Below are 14,864 nucleotides of genomic sequence, written 5' to 3' on the forward strand. Positions count from 1 at the left end.
GGGCCATAAAAAGAGTGTTCTGTGGTTAAGTTAGTTAGGGAAATGCTGCAGATCACTTAAGTTTGGAAAAAAGCTGCTTTTGGAAATCTACCAAGTTTATTAGGGCATAATCCTTTAAGTTGTTTAAGCTGGTTTATGCCAACATTTTCCTAACCTGTTTGAACACTGTTTCTTTTTTTATTTTGTCTTCCGATGTGCTGCTGTCAATTTCCTTATCCCTGATTCCCACAGACATTCTGTGAGAGACACAGGTCATCTCTAGAGCAGCATCCAGTCACGACTCCACATCAGGCTCTGCTTTGAGATTTCTGATTTAAGCTAGTCTCCAGACAGAGGGATGTGCCACTGAGGCAGGCACGCATGGTCTGCGCGCTGACACCCATTTCTACCTGCTCGAAAACAGTTTGTTGGGAACAAATCAGCCTTTCTGCCTGAAGGATTTTTTTCAGTGGTGGGAGCAGACCCACAGGCACAGAGTTACTGCCCTTGGAATCAGCTCAGGACAAATGACATGAAGGGATTTAGTGGATAAGTGCTCCAGCTGCATCACCCTCACGTGAGATAACTGGTTCCTGTTCTGCACTGACTCCCAGAATCCCCCAGTAGGATTAAACTCGAGTAGTAACTTTGTGGATAAAAAATTATGCCATCTTATGTTGTTTCATGTATTCCCCTTCTCCCCCAGTGGTGTTTTCCGGGACGACACCCAGATAAATTATTACATTAGACTCCTTGTCACAATGATTTCTACTGGGAAAACCCAAAGTAAAACAACCACAATCCACACTGAATAATGACCCCAGATTGTAGCAGTCCATTGACAAAAGCATGCAAAACAAGTCTTCAGTAGACTGAAATTGTAAACTACATTCAAAATTCGTGTTCTATAAGCAACTGATACCACTGGCATTACACCAAACAGGAGTTAGTAAAGGAAAAGGAACCCAGGCAGATTTTTAAACATCCTGTTAAACTGATGGGTCCCAAGAGAGAATGCAACAGGGTCCTTGGGACTGTTGTACCACTTACCTGGTACCTCTGCTTCTCATACGTGTATGTAGATACTGGAGGGAGAGATGTCACAATGAATTGCAAGAGAAGCTTTAGCTATATAGGACATTCTGACCAGAGCAAACATTCAAAAGACTAGGAGGCAATAAAATAAAAATGAGAATGACAACCGTCATTTTTTTTCACACTTACTTAACCTCATTGAAGAAAGGCTTCAAAATCAATCATATTCCATTGCTGTTAAAAATAATCGACCTCACACCAGTCAGAATGGCCATCGTTAAAAAGTCCACGAATGATAAATGCTGGAGAGGGTGTGGAGAAAAGGGAACCCTCCTCCACTGCTGATGGGAATGTAGTTTGGTGCAGCCATTATGGAAAACAGTATGGAGGTTCCTCAAAAAATGAAAAATAGACTTACCGTATGATCCAGCAATCCCACTCCTGGACATTTATCCGAAGGGAACTTTAATTTGAAAAGATACATGTACCCCAATATTCATAGCAGCACAATATACAATAGCTAAGACATAGAAGCAACCCAAATGTCCATCAATAAATGACTGAATAAAGAAGTTACGGTATATTTACACAATATACTATCCAGTGATAAAAAATAAGATAATGTCACTTACAGCAACATGGGTGGACCTGGAGATCGTCATTCTAAGTGAAGGAAGCAAGAAAGAGGAAGAAAAATACCATATGATATCACTCATATGTGAAATCTGAAAAAAAAAAGAAAAGAAAAAAGACATTAACTCATCTACAAAACAGAAACAGACTTGCAGACATAGTAAATGGGGGAATTTGAGATTTGCAAATGTTTACTATATATAAAAATAAAATACAAATATCTTCTGTATAGCACAGGGAACTATATTCAATATCTTGTAATAACCTTTAATGAAAAAGAATGAAAATGAATATATATATATATATATATGCATGACTAGGATATTATACTGTACACCAGAAATTCACACATTGTAACTGACTTTACTTCAATAAAAAAAGTTAAAAAAAAAAAAAACTCATATCCAGGAGAACTGTTCTTATATTCAATAATTAGTATAAGTAATTATACATCAGAAATTTTTTATAGGAGAGGAAGATAGAAAGGAAATAACAGTTTCCCAGGTCACTATAATTACTTGGCATGAAGACAACAATATTGGAAACACAGTATTGCAGAGTGAAGGGTCTAACCAAACCTTCCACACTAGGACTTAACCTTTCCAGAGCCCCTTCGGAGAACATCTGCAGTGGGAGGTAGCTCACCATTTTACTAAGACAGCCCATTTCACTGCTGAGTGGCTGGTTCTTATACTGAGCCAAATTTTGCCTCTCTTTTTATCTACTGGTTCTTATTTTACCCAAGTGTTAGAGATGTGACACCTTATTTGACAGCTCTCCTTTAAAAAGGAATTTTTTTTTTATTTTAATCATCCACTGCAAATCATAATTATGGATGTAGGAAATTTAGTTCTATTTTTATATTGAAAATACTATTCCTCCTTTCTCCTGAATGAGAGGTAACATTTAATGGATGTTGTCTATTGTAACCCATGACTGCTGATACTATCATTCTAAAATTATCCTGGTGACTTGCATCTAATTTTAAAGAATTCTGAGCAATGACAAAGATACCCTACAACTTCACTCAGCCACAGAGTCCTGAGCCAAACTGTGCTATGGTGGTCTAACTTTTCCCTAATTACCTAATTTGGGTAATTTGGATTTCAGATAGGAATTGGGAATTATCATTAAGAGCTTCATAGAAATTGAATCTACAGAGTAGTAACTAGGCATTTTAAACACATAAGCTGGCTTCACAGGTTCGATAATTATGAAATTGATCCTTTAAGCTCTATCATATTTGGAAATTCTGGAATCAAATGCCTCCATGACAGATTGTAGCCTGGATTATCACCAGCAGGGTAATGGGAAGACCACAGACCTGGCAGGGAATTTATAGGAGGAGTCAACGTTTCTGACTGATGAATTTGAGTCAATGTTACATGATGGAAAAAAAAAACAGAATTTAAAGATAAGCTTTGAGTTATAATATCAACCCTTCAAAATGCATGTGATCTTCAAAACGTACATGACCTTGTATGTTTGAGTCTCAGTTTCTAGATCTGTAAAGTAAAATATGACTTAAATTTTTGTTTTTTTTAATCACAAAGTGATTTTTAATGCTGAAATCAAATGCTTCTTTTAAACAATTTCTCTTACAAAGTACAAGGCAAATACATACTGTTTATGAATTTAAGCCTTTATTATTGTATATCTCTGTATAATTTGTCTTTCCTTTAAGAGAAAGAAAACTAACCTGATTCTAGGCAAGAACTCTTTGTACATCTGAAAATCATTAGTTTTATATTGTGCACTCCAATATTTATGTTCCTTTGATCATCTTCCCTGACAGATGGCATTTACCCATCTCTGATCACACCGGCACCCTAGCGTGGTGTGGCTGGACTTGGAGGTCAGGATGCCTTATGGCACTGTAAGAGCAAAACTCCACGTGAATTAAAGAGAGAGGGTTTCCTCTTGGGTTCACACTCTGAGAGCCCTTTGAGGAGTAATTACAAAATGAAGACCTCTGAATGCTTGGTTGAACAGTTAAGTTTGATACCATGTAAAATACTTCTCTATCTGCTCACGTTTTATTTGGTAGTAAAACACCAAAGATATCATCTGGCTCTAGCATCTCCAAGTAACTATTTGTGCGAGCCCAACAAACTAAGCGTGTGCTTAGGGAGCCAGAAGATTACAGTCACCAACAGTTGTTTTGAAAATATATTGTATTTGATATTTTAAGGCGGGCATAGTAAAGGCTAGGATGTTCAACATGTTCCCTCTGTAGATCTGGAATTTGGTCTAGGCAGCTATTTTTTAAAAAGTCCTCTATAGGATTTTAATGAACATAATAGTTTCAGAATCCCTGCCTTTGGTTAGTTCCCACTGTTTGTTTTGTTTCACTTTATAACCAAGTCTTCCTCTCCCTGTGAGTCAGAAGCTTTATAACCAACCCTTCACTGGTTTCTCTTTCCTAGCTAGAAGAGCAAGTTTTTGCAGAGTTGAGATAGGTCACATTTCTTCTGCCCTTTGAACTCTACTCAATAAGAATAGATGGACATACATGTTATAACAAAGGGACATACATGTTATAGCAATGGTGTAGAGAATAAGAAAAGAGTTATTAATGACAGAGATTTCAACACGTTCTTACATAATAAAGATCAAAAGGGAGAAAGGTAACACTAAAGGTGATAGAGGAAAATGCAGCCTAGACGGTATCAAGACGAAGACTAGTTCAGTGGCAGAGACCGTCAGGGTGCTAACACCCAGACTGCGAAGATCACTGACACTCATCACTGTGAGGTACTGTGCCAGGCGGAAGGAAGACTTGCTACTGAAGACAGTACTGAAGATACCGAAGATAGGCTGGTATTAATTCAATCACAGTCAAATGGTTCAGTCTTCTGGACATAATTTCTCAGAGCTGTTTTCTCCCAAAGCAAGAACAATACAGCCAAACAAAAAGCCAAAGACAAAAACCCTTTAAGAAATGTGAGTCGGTCCTAGAGAGAAAAGTAAGACCATGACCTTGCATTGAGGAGCTCCCCAGAGTCACAAATAGCTTTTTGCCTGTGCATTCTGGGGCAGACCTATCAATGTACAAGCCCTGCCAATGTAGACAGATCTTCCAGTCAGCTTCCTTTTGTCTCCTCCCTAAATACAAACAGATAACCAAGTATCCCTTGACAGCTGATGAAAGCCTACACATTAAAAAAGATTTCAGACAAATAAACAAGAAAAAAATGACCCCATAAAATGGAGATACATCAAGGAATATAGAGAACTTAAGCATTAAAATATTCGATGCAGAGCAGAGTGAGCCAAGAAGACATTTTATTGATAGTTTAAGATCATGCTGCCATGGGACGTAAACAACAAGAAGACAAGACCTGTTTCTGAGAAAGTAACTATTAGAATAACAAATTCATCAGAACTGAAAATTAAGTCAAGATAATTAGCTAAAAATTATGGGGGAAGGGATTTAAACAAAGGCATACAGAAGCATTCTAAGAGTTACAGCCTGCACAGAGATTTCAGAAAAGGAGTACAAGAAATGGAAAGGAGAATTACATCACAGAAATAATGAAAGAGAATATTCTCCAGGTTAGAAGATTATACCAAGTGTCAAAATAATTAATAAATATACTTATATCCATGACTATTATAAAATTTCAGGACACCTAAGAGGTGACTCTCTTAACCTTCAAGGTAGAGATGCTTAAAGGTTGGGAGGGCATTTCTTAAGAGGAAATTAAAGTGGAGGCAGTAATACTGCATGGAAACAATGGGACTATTTCCTCAAAATACCAAGGAAAAAAATATTCTCAACCTAGAATTTTAAAGCCAGTTAAACCATTACTCAGCTGTAATGTTATGAGATTCAAGAGTCAATGGATTCAATGCAAAAGATGAAGGAGGGAAGGTCCAGGAGGAGAGTTATACAGCAGGGCTGGAGAGAAACACAGCTAGACTGAAGCAGGAAGCTTGATGGTCCTGGGGCAGAGGGCTCCAGACTAGAGAGAGAAAGGGAAGACACAACAAAATACCTGACATAACAGAGTGTTTGCTGGAAACAACTAAAGATAAAAGAAAAATAAAGGCATATAGAAAATCCAGGAAAAAAAACCAAAAAGTCTTACAGAAAAAGAAAAAATGTCATGGCACACATGTTATCTCTAAAGTGAACCATCAATTACAGAATAATCATATTCTGATAGCTATCCACTGATTTAATTAAATAGGGATATAATTTTATTGGAACACATAGAAGAGGATGTAAGAGGTTGTGTAAAAAGCTAAAATTAGTCTATCATGGTGAGAGGCCAGGAGATCTTGTCTAAAACCATTAAAATAAATACTGTAAAAAGACACAGTATTTAGAGATAAGGCACATGTGTAATAAATGCTACACGAGTTAAAATGATTGCCTTTGGAGAGGAAGTCAGGCAGATGACAGAAGCTTAGACAAGGAAACTTAACTTTTCATAAAAAAATCTTCAGTACTTTCTGATTTGTTTTCACCAGAGGCATTTTAATCACAGTTTGAAAAGCACATTTTGAAAATATCAAGCGTATATGACAACTCAGAAAGAGTGGCGGCAGAAAAGGTTTCCAGAAGCTACTGCAGGTGTTGGAGGGAGGAATAGCTTTCTGGCATTAATACATGACAGATTTTAAACATCATACAGATGTTATTTCTAAAAACAAAATGCTAGATACGTTTACTTCAGTTCTGTGATACATAAACTTGTTTGTTTATCCATGAAATTTGTCCTCTTCTTTCTCTTCTAAATTATTATTTGGAAATAATTTTAGATTTACAGAAAAGCCACAAAAATAGTACAGCTTCTCTTAATGGTAACATATTACATAACCATAGTACAATCATCAAAACCATGACCTCAACACTGATTCACTGAATCTAACCTACAGGTCTTTTTGCATCACCAGCTGTCCCACTAATACCTCTTTTCCTGTTTCGGGATCCATCCAGGTTCCCACGTTATATTTACTTGTCAGGGCTCCTTGGCCTTCACTCGTCTCTGACAGTTTCTCAATCTTCCTTTTTATTTCACCACCCTAATGCTATCAAAGAGTCAGCTATTCTGCACAGTGTCCCTCTCATTGGGTTTGTCTGATGTATTCTGGTGACTAGATTAAGGTTATGCATTTCTGGCAAGAGTCCTATAAGAGTTACACGGGCCTTTCTCACTGTATCGCATAGAGAGGCATATGATGTCCGTGTGTCTCCTCACGGGCAGTTTCACTTGGTTAGAATGGTGTCTGCCAGATTTGTCCACCATAAAATTAAGATTATTCCTTGCATAATGAATATTTTACAGGGACAGGTCCTTAGTCTTCCTAACATTTTTTTCTGAGTCATTAAATGTTCAATGCATACAAAATGCTAGTTATTTAACTGTTCTTATTATTTGAAGCCTTTAAAATTTTTAAAAATTACTTATTTCTTCATCCAATGAGTTTTTAAAAAATTATTTAGGACACTCTCCAGAAAACCCTATGTTTAGGCTGGTGGTCATTTATGCTGTTGACTGTGGTCTTGCCCAGGCTAATATAAATTCGACTCCAACCTGCATAATATCTGTGGATAGGAACTGTTATCCTCAACAGGTCTTTTTGCCTTGCCTAGGATATGGGGACATTGTTGATTTTCTCCCTTCTCAGTAGTGATTGCTATGGGGCGGGGTGGACATGGGGAGGGGTGCTGCCCTCTGAATGAGCTCTACATTGTGAAATCTATGCACGATGGAGCAGATTAGAGATATGCCAACTCTCCTAAGGCAGAGTATTCTCAGATCAGCCTTCCTTGACTGTAAACTGATTGAATGCATTAACATACTTAAAGACAGAATACGTCCTTCAGAAAGGGATGAGTCAGGCTCTGGAAGCACAGAGAATGGTCACTTTGCAAACATTAGCAGCATCTCCCCAAGCAGGGTCCAAGGAGAGCTCTGGTCTCCTTCAGAACAGCTGCATCCAGGCCTGCTGTAATCAAAACTCCCAGCACAGGAACTAGCACCTCTTATTTTGAGCCCAGCAGACAAATCACATGTGTAGGAAACCAACAAAGCAAAGTTACAAAAATTTAGTTTTGAAAAAATAGAAGACTTGATATTTCAATGAAAGTATGAAAGTAGTCTTCGTGGGAAAAATCAAAACTTTGTTGGACTTTTCAGATTTTTATAGTTTTATATTGTTTCTTTTTTGAAAAACTTAAGGGAAGTGAGGAGGCAAACTAAAATGCTTACAGCCTCAAAAGGTCTTAATCTTGCCCTGTTCTGATCCCATGCTCACAAAGCAATCTCAGTGTTACAATTTAGCTTCCCATGCAGGAGATGGTATATACTTTCCTGGAAGAGAAAGTTGACATTAGCATTCCGGTCCATGTAACAGCTATTTCTCTCACTGTAAATCAATAAATAGGCATTCTGGTTTTATGCATTGGTCTGTGAGCTTGTTTAATTTGAGTCTGCCCCTGAGAAATGAGGTACTCTTAGCGAACGACAGTATCAGGTCTATAAGTCTGTCAATCTAAAATCCAGCCTGGTCAATGTAACCAAATGCAAACAAAAGGACATCTTTTGCAGAAGTGTCATCTAGTTCCTTCTGGAGACAACTTTTTAATTAAATTTTTATTTTTTAAATAGCCACCCATGTTTGAGGATTAACTCTTCAAAATAAAAGCTCTTTATCAAGAAAGCACCATATGTTCACATGCAATTAAATAAAAGAAGTATTAATGCCCAACAAGAAAAACAATGTGGATTCCAAGTCTATACCTGCAGGGATGGAAGAAGTCTTAACTAACCTCTTAGGAGAAAGCTTAATTAGGAAAACAGACTTAGAAATAAACAACATAATGATCAGAGTTCAGATGCAAAAAGAATCATTCCCTGAATACCAGTATGTAGTGATTTTACTAGACTTGATAATCTCTTGCTTTAAAGAGTTTAAAATCTAGAGAAACAAGACAACTACACATGCAAAACTCTTACTGCAGAGATATTTTCAAATCGCTGATGAAATATAGGTTGGGGGAGCTGCTTTTATGTAAAAGACATCTCTTGAGAAGAACATAGATGTATAGTCAAGAATTTGAAAGGAGAGTTCAATCAAGAAGAGTGACACGGAGACTGAGGAACTGAAACTAGGCAGTTTAGCAACAGTGAGATGTGGAAATGATCAACTGAAATTCAGTATGTGTGAAAGCAAGAGATGGCAAATCTGACAGTAATTTACAGGTGGATAATGAATAGTCTTGAAGTCATATTTGTCATCTTGATGTTTCACTGCAGAGGTAGGTTGGGGAGGGGGGCAATAATTTTCTAGATAATCGATGCCTGATTATCTTAAGTCCCCTTTTTTCCCCCTCAAAAGACAACAGTTTCCGCTAAGTGTGGGAACAGACAGAAGGAGGTTCTGAAGACAGAGATGCAGACTAAAGTTTGATGTGTTTTTTAATAGTAAATATTAGTTTATTTTTTCTGAGTGCCCAAAGGCCCCCCCCTTTTTTAAAAGGAAATGTATTTGAGAAAGCAAGTGTCCTGCTAATCAGTCTGCAAACTCATACTGAGAACCTACTGTGTAGGGAGTTAGTCAAGATTGTAGAAGAGAAAGGAAAAATTAATAAAGTGGAAGTTGGCCCTTTACTTGTTTGTAATCTGGTTGAGGAGACAAGATTTACCCATATAAAATGTTAAACTAGAAATGTAAGGCAGAATGTTAAAAATCCTCAGTAGGCAACTTCATCTCTCTGGGCTTTATTTTCTTAATCTATAAATTTAGAGGCTTAAAGTCCTAGGATTCTTAAGTATCAAAGGAGTGTCTCAGATAATTAGGGGTTCAGAAGAGAGAGGAAAGTGTGGGCTGTGATCGTTAGAGAAAGCTTTAGGGCTCAGAGTCCTTAAGAACAGGTAGACTGAATTTGGGGAAAATCAGGAAGACAGAACAGCAGTGAAGAGGATGCATGAAAATAATATTTCCTTTCTTCTAAAGGAAAAATGCAATAGCTTGTGAGACATCACATATCCTCGACTCAAGTTTTCTCTTGAACATCCTTTTAAAAATAAACATATCTGCCATCTATTTCCCAAAACCAGACAGGTCTTCAGGATCACTCTCTGTAATTCCTCTAGCCTCCTGCCCACTATCTCCCCTGACTTCCTCTGCTCCTGCCCTACTAAACTGCTCACTCTGTCTTGATCTCCAGATATCCTCTCTTGCATCCATTAGCTCTTACTCTGTGCTTCAGATGTCTCCCCACTTCACCTTGCTTGTTTGGCAAACACCTTTCAAATCACCCTTCAAAGGACCAGCAGAGGACCCCTCTTCCTCTGTGAAGTCTTTCCCTTCCTGCCTCACCCTCTTTGGAAAGCTGTTACTTCTTTCTTTGGTAGTCACTTTTGGTGCACATGCTGCACATGGATTATGCTGCATCCCAATTGCTTGCCTACCCTGCAGCCTCCCTATTGATCTGTGAGTTCTCTCCTATTTAGCAGGTGTTTGTATGTCTCATTTGGCACTGTTGCCTCAGTACCTAGCAAAGTATGTGCATATAATAGATGCTCACTGATGTAAATATAAACTCAAAAGTGAAAAAGTCGAGTAAGTTAAGTGAATCCTGAGGGTAACTGTTACCTATCGCTTTCTTTCTTGCCTTAAAAATTTAGACCCCACGACTCACATAGGGAATAGATTAAAGACAAGGTGCCATTCTTCTCTCTTTGCCATACTTAACTGTTTTGATACTATGAGTGTTCGGCTTCAAAAAAAGTTGAATAACAGGTTGCTAACTAGGCATAAATGAAAGCAAAATGATAGCTCCACAAGAAAATGTTATGAATCATTGCCGTTTACAATTTCCACCCTCGTATTTTGTCCTAAGGGCTCTCGTTCACTAACGACTTGGAGAAAAAAAAAAACCAGCAAAAACAAAGTTATCAGATCTATCAATTTTGGCTTACCACCAAAACTATTGTCACTTTTCCCCCTCACAAATGTTAAATAAAGACCAAGTCAGATTAAAATTCCACTAACTTTTTTTTCCTTTCAGAATAAGCAAACTGGATGCCAAGCTGAGCAGAAAGTATTGCTTTTCCCTTTCTCTAATGGCCTGGTGACTGCCAGGGAGGGACTAACGAGCTTTTTGGAATCGACAACTTTCTCACTGCCCAGGACACGCCAGGCTGGATGCTGTCCCTGGCATCCGAGGATAATGAACCATCATCCTCTGTCAGAAATAAGAACTCACTTAATGAATAGTAAAGCTTGCAATCATAAGCAAGAAAAGTGCTTAGTAGCATTTCACACCATTAAAACACATCCAACTTGATTCCTTTGTTACATTTTCCCTATTTCTCTAGGGTTATTTCTTGGTGCTTAATTTAGTAAAATTTCTTCTTCTGATCACCTCCATCACGTTCTTCCTCATCTTGTTTAAATTCTTCTAAATTCAACTTCCCAAGCCTTGTAAAATTCGTAACAACATACACATGCATAGAGGTGTGTTCTACACACTGAACTAAGGAACATTTTAGTCTCCATTCTGAGTTTTCTATCCAGTCATCTTAAAACTACTTTGAAAATACTACTTTAAAATTGTTTTACACAGGAATTCCACCGAACTAAAAAAAAGCAGTACTGCTCCAATATTCAGATATTACTGTGAAACCCCTCCCTATCTAATTCATGACTATTTTCAGACTTCATTGAAAGAGCACTGACACATTTCACCAGAGCCTACTCACTTCCATTTTGAGCAAAAACATAATTTGGGGGGGGGGGGCAAAAAAGGAAGAAAGGAAAAGTAGGTATATAAGGAAACAAAGAGGAAGAAGTAGGTACGTAACACCTTAAATGTTCTGAATTGCTAATTTTCAGGACTATTTTATGTAATAGTTTTTTTTTTTTTTTTGATCTAAAAAGACTCACTAAGACTGTTTATAAACCTCTAAATGAGCAGTGTGCTGGAGTGCTACTGGAAAACCCACAGAACTGAAATCTACTTCCTAGGAAGACTCTCAAGGGCTTGGTTTATTCATCCAAGATTAAGTGCAAACTTTCAAGCCAAATGGTCAAGTATTAACTCCCAGGTCAGATGTGGACTGACTCCTTTCTGTACTTCAATTTCATGCTCTAGACAATAGAAGTTATAACTGTACCTCTGTCATAAGGTTGCTATAAATAATACATCTATAACACTTAGAATAGGACTTGGCTCATGATAACCATATCGTAAGCATTTGTTATTATTATCTGTACCGTGATTATATTACTTGTTAACCTCATGCAATTTTTATGTGGCATAAATTAAACTACAACAATTTTCATGGTGATTTGCAGTCTTTAGAACACTTTTCACATGTTCACTAGGGACATATTTATATGCTCATAACTCTTGTAAATAAAACATTGTGTTTACGTATGCATTGAAAAATAGCTGACTCAGCCTTTTTAAAGAATCATCTATAAAAATCTATGCATTATGAAATATAAGTAAATGATTTTGTTTAAAGTAGACTATAAAATAATATTCATCATAGTACTTAACATTTATTGAGTAGTGTCTATGTGCCAGACACTATGATAAACACTGTATTCTTAGCATTGCCTCATCTAAGCATCATATAAACCTCTGAGGAAGGTACTGTTAGCAGTTAAAAAGCAAAGTAAATGGCTCAAGATTATGTAGTCAATCAGTCGTAGACAAGGCTTGGAACCCAGGTATTCTGACCCATTCTTATATTAATAATATACTGACTTACTTTTCAGAGGCCATATGGTGCCTTTAAAACAAAGCAGATCATTAATTACTACTGTGTGTGGTAGAATGGTAATTACTTTGAGTCAATTCACTGTTACCTCTTGTTTCTGTTACCTTTGATTTTCTGGCTAACTTTAAGGTGATATTCTTTGTCTTTAGTTTTCTGTAGTTCTACATAATGATAGGTATGAATTTCTTTTTTTTTTTTTAAATTTTGACTAAGATCCTTTGGCTTCTTGAAGCCATGGGAAAATGCCCTTTCATTTTTTCTGGAAAATTTTAAGCCATGTTCACCTTAAATAATACCTCTGTCCTATACTCTGAGCAGCAAAGTTCTAGGTAACTTCTGATCTTTTTATATACTAGTTCTTTTTTTCAGCAGTGTTTAATTTGGTGTTAAATCCACCTACTGCATTTCTACTTTGGGTTACTATTCTGTTTTAGTTCCAGAATTTCTATTTAGTTATTTTCAAGCATACTGTTTTACTTTTTATAATTTCCTACAGATACTCAAAAGCATGTCTTTTATTTCTTTAAAGATAGTAAGTATAACAATATGTTTTTCATATTTTTTCACTCATTCCAATCTGTTTCTCTTTTTTTCCTGCTGCTTTTCTTTGTTTCTGTATGTGCTCAGTAATCTCTGCATTTGAAATATTATTTGTAGAAATAATTTGAGACTTAGAATAAAGCTCCATTCTAAGTGAGAAGATTGTTGGTTACTTCTGTAATCTGTCTGGGGCGCATTGCCAGTCTGAGAACATTTTGCAGTTTATCTGGAGTATGAGCATCTTCACTGCAAGTTCACGTAAGAGGCAATTTACTTCCGGTTCAAGTTTTCCCTGATAGCATAGCCATTCAGAAGCTTAGTATAACAGATGGACTCTCCACTAGGAGACCCTGTGTTTTAAGTGGTGTCCTCTTAGCCTCATAAGAACACCAAAATGAAAGCTCAGTTTCTTTTGTTTGTTTTTTAAAACAAAAATGCTAAAGGGCTCTCTTGCCCAAACTTAATTTTTTTTCTTTTTCCGTACATACATATTTTTATTGAAGTATAGTCAGTTTACAATGTTGTGTCAATTTCTGATGTACAGTATAATGCTTCAGTCATACATATGCATATGTATATTTGTTTTCATATTCTTCTTCACTACAAGTTACTACAAGATATTGAATATAGTTCCCTGTGCTATATACAGTATGAACTTGCTGTTTATCTATTTTATATACACATATATTAGTATCTGCAAATCTTGAACTCCCAAATTATCCCTTCCCATCTCCTTCTCCCCTGGTAAACATATATTTGTCTTCTATGTCTGTGAGTCTGTTTCTGCTTTGTAAATAAGTTCATTTGTCTTTTTTTTTTTTTTTTCTAGATTTGACATATAAGTGTTATGTGGTATTTTTCTTTCTCTTTCTGGTTTACTTCACTTAGAATGACAATCTCTTAGTCCATCCAAGTTGCTGCAAATGGCATTGTTTTCTTTATACAATGGAATACTACTCACTACTCAGCCATAAAAAATAAAATAATGCCATTTGAAAGCTCAGTTTCTTAGCCTTTTATTTCTAAACGGGAAAATGCCCTCAGGAAAAAGGTTACTATAAGGCTTGACTCTAACTTTCTGGTTTCTCAATTCTTCTAGGATTTTGGCTTGGTAATTCCTTTATTTTTTTTTTTTAAAAAAAAAAAGCTCTTTGGTGCTTTTTAAGTTTGTCCTAAATAGAACAGTTGCTCTAAATTTCCTAGTCTGCATTACTAGAAGCAGGTGTTTCAGCTCCATACACTTAACAATTTTTATTTTTATCTTGAAGTTCAAAGCTGTCTTTCCCTTGGACTGATATGAAATATTCCTTAAATAAACATCTATTACTGGTACTAAGACCCACACCCAGCAACTTATTAGAATCCAACTCTTGGCTTTGCAATCCAAAGTAGCAAAGACTGTTCAACGTTTCAGTGTCTTGGTCCTTTTCTAGCTGCACTGCTCCCAGAAAACACCAATAATCCTTTCAAGTTGGAGAACTGAAGTGAGATAGTCACTTTAAGGAGAAAGGAACTAGAGGCTGCATGCCCTTTAAAATGCCTTTAGTGACTACTAACACTGTAGTTGAACAGATGAAAATCACCAGTGTGACAACAGGTACCTAGCCATTCCCTGGTTCCCAGTAGCACTGACTCTGGATTAAGGCCATCTAATTTCTGACTCAGTTGCGTTGTTTAGTTTCCTCACTCCTTACCAACATGTTTCTTATGTCTTAGGGTGAAGGAAAGTTACTATTAATCAGAGAAAATCTTGATACTGAAAGGTCATGTTTATAGTCAACATAGCAAACACTCAGGTTTTGGCTCTGCCAACCCCTGGAACACAAGAACACTAGAAGTTTATTATCATTTACCTGTCTCACCAAAACTTTAGCACCATTTCACCAAACATCCATCTCATATCAGTGAACTTAATTCCCACTGCCTTGGGTT

The sequence above is a fragment of the Camelus dromedarius genome, chromosome 15, assembly GCF_036321535.1.
Source record: "Camelus dromedarius isolate mCamDro1 chromosome 15, mCamDro1.pat, whole genome shotgun sequence".
NCBI lineage: Eukaryota > Metazoa > Chordata > Mammalia > Artiodactyla > Camelidae > Camelus > Camelus dromedarius.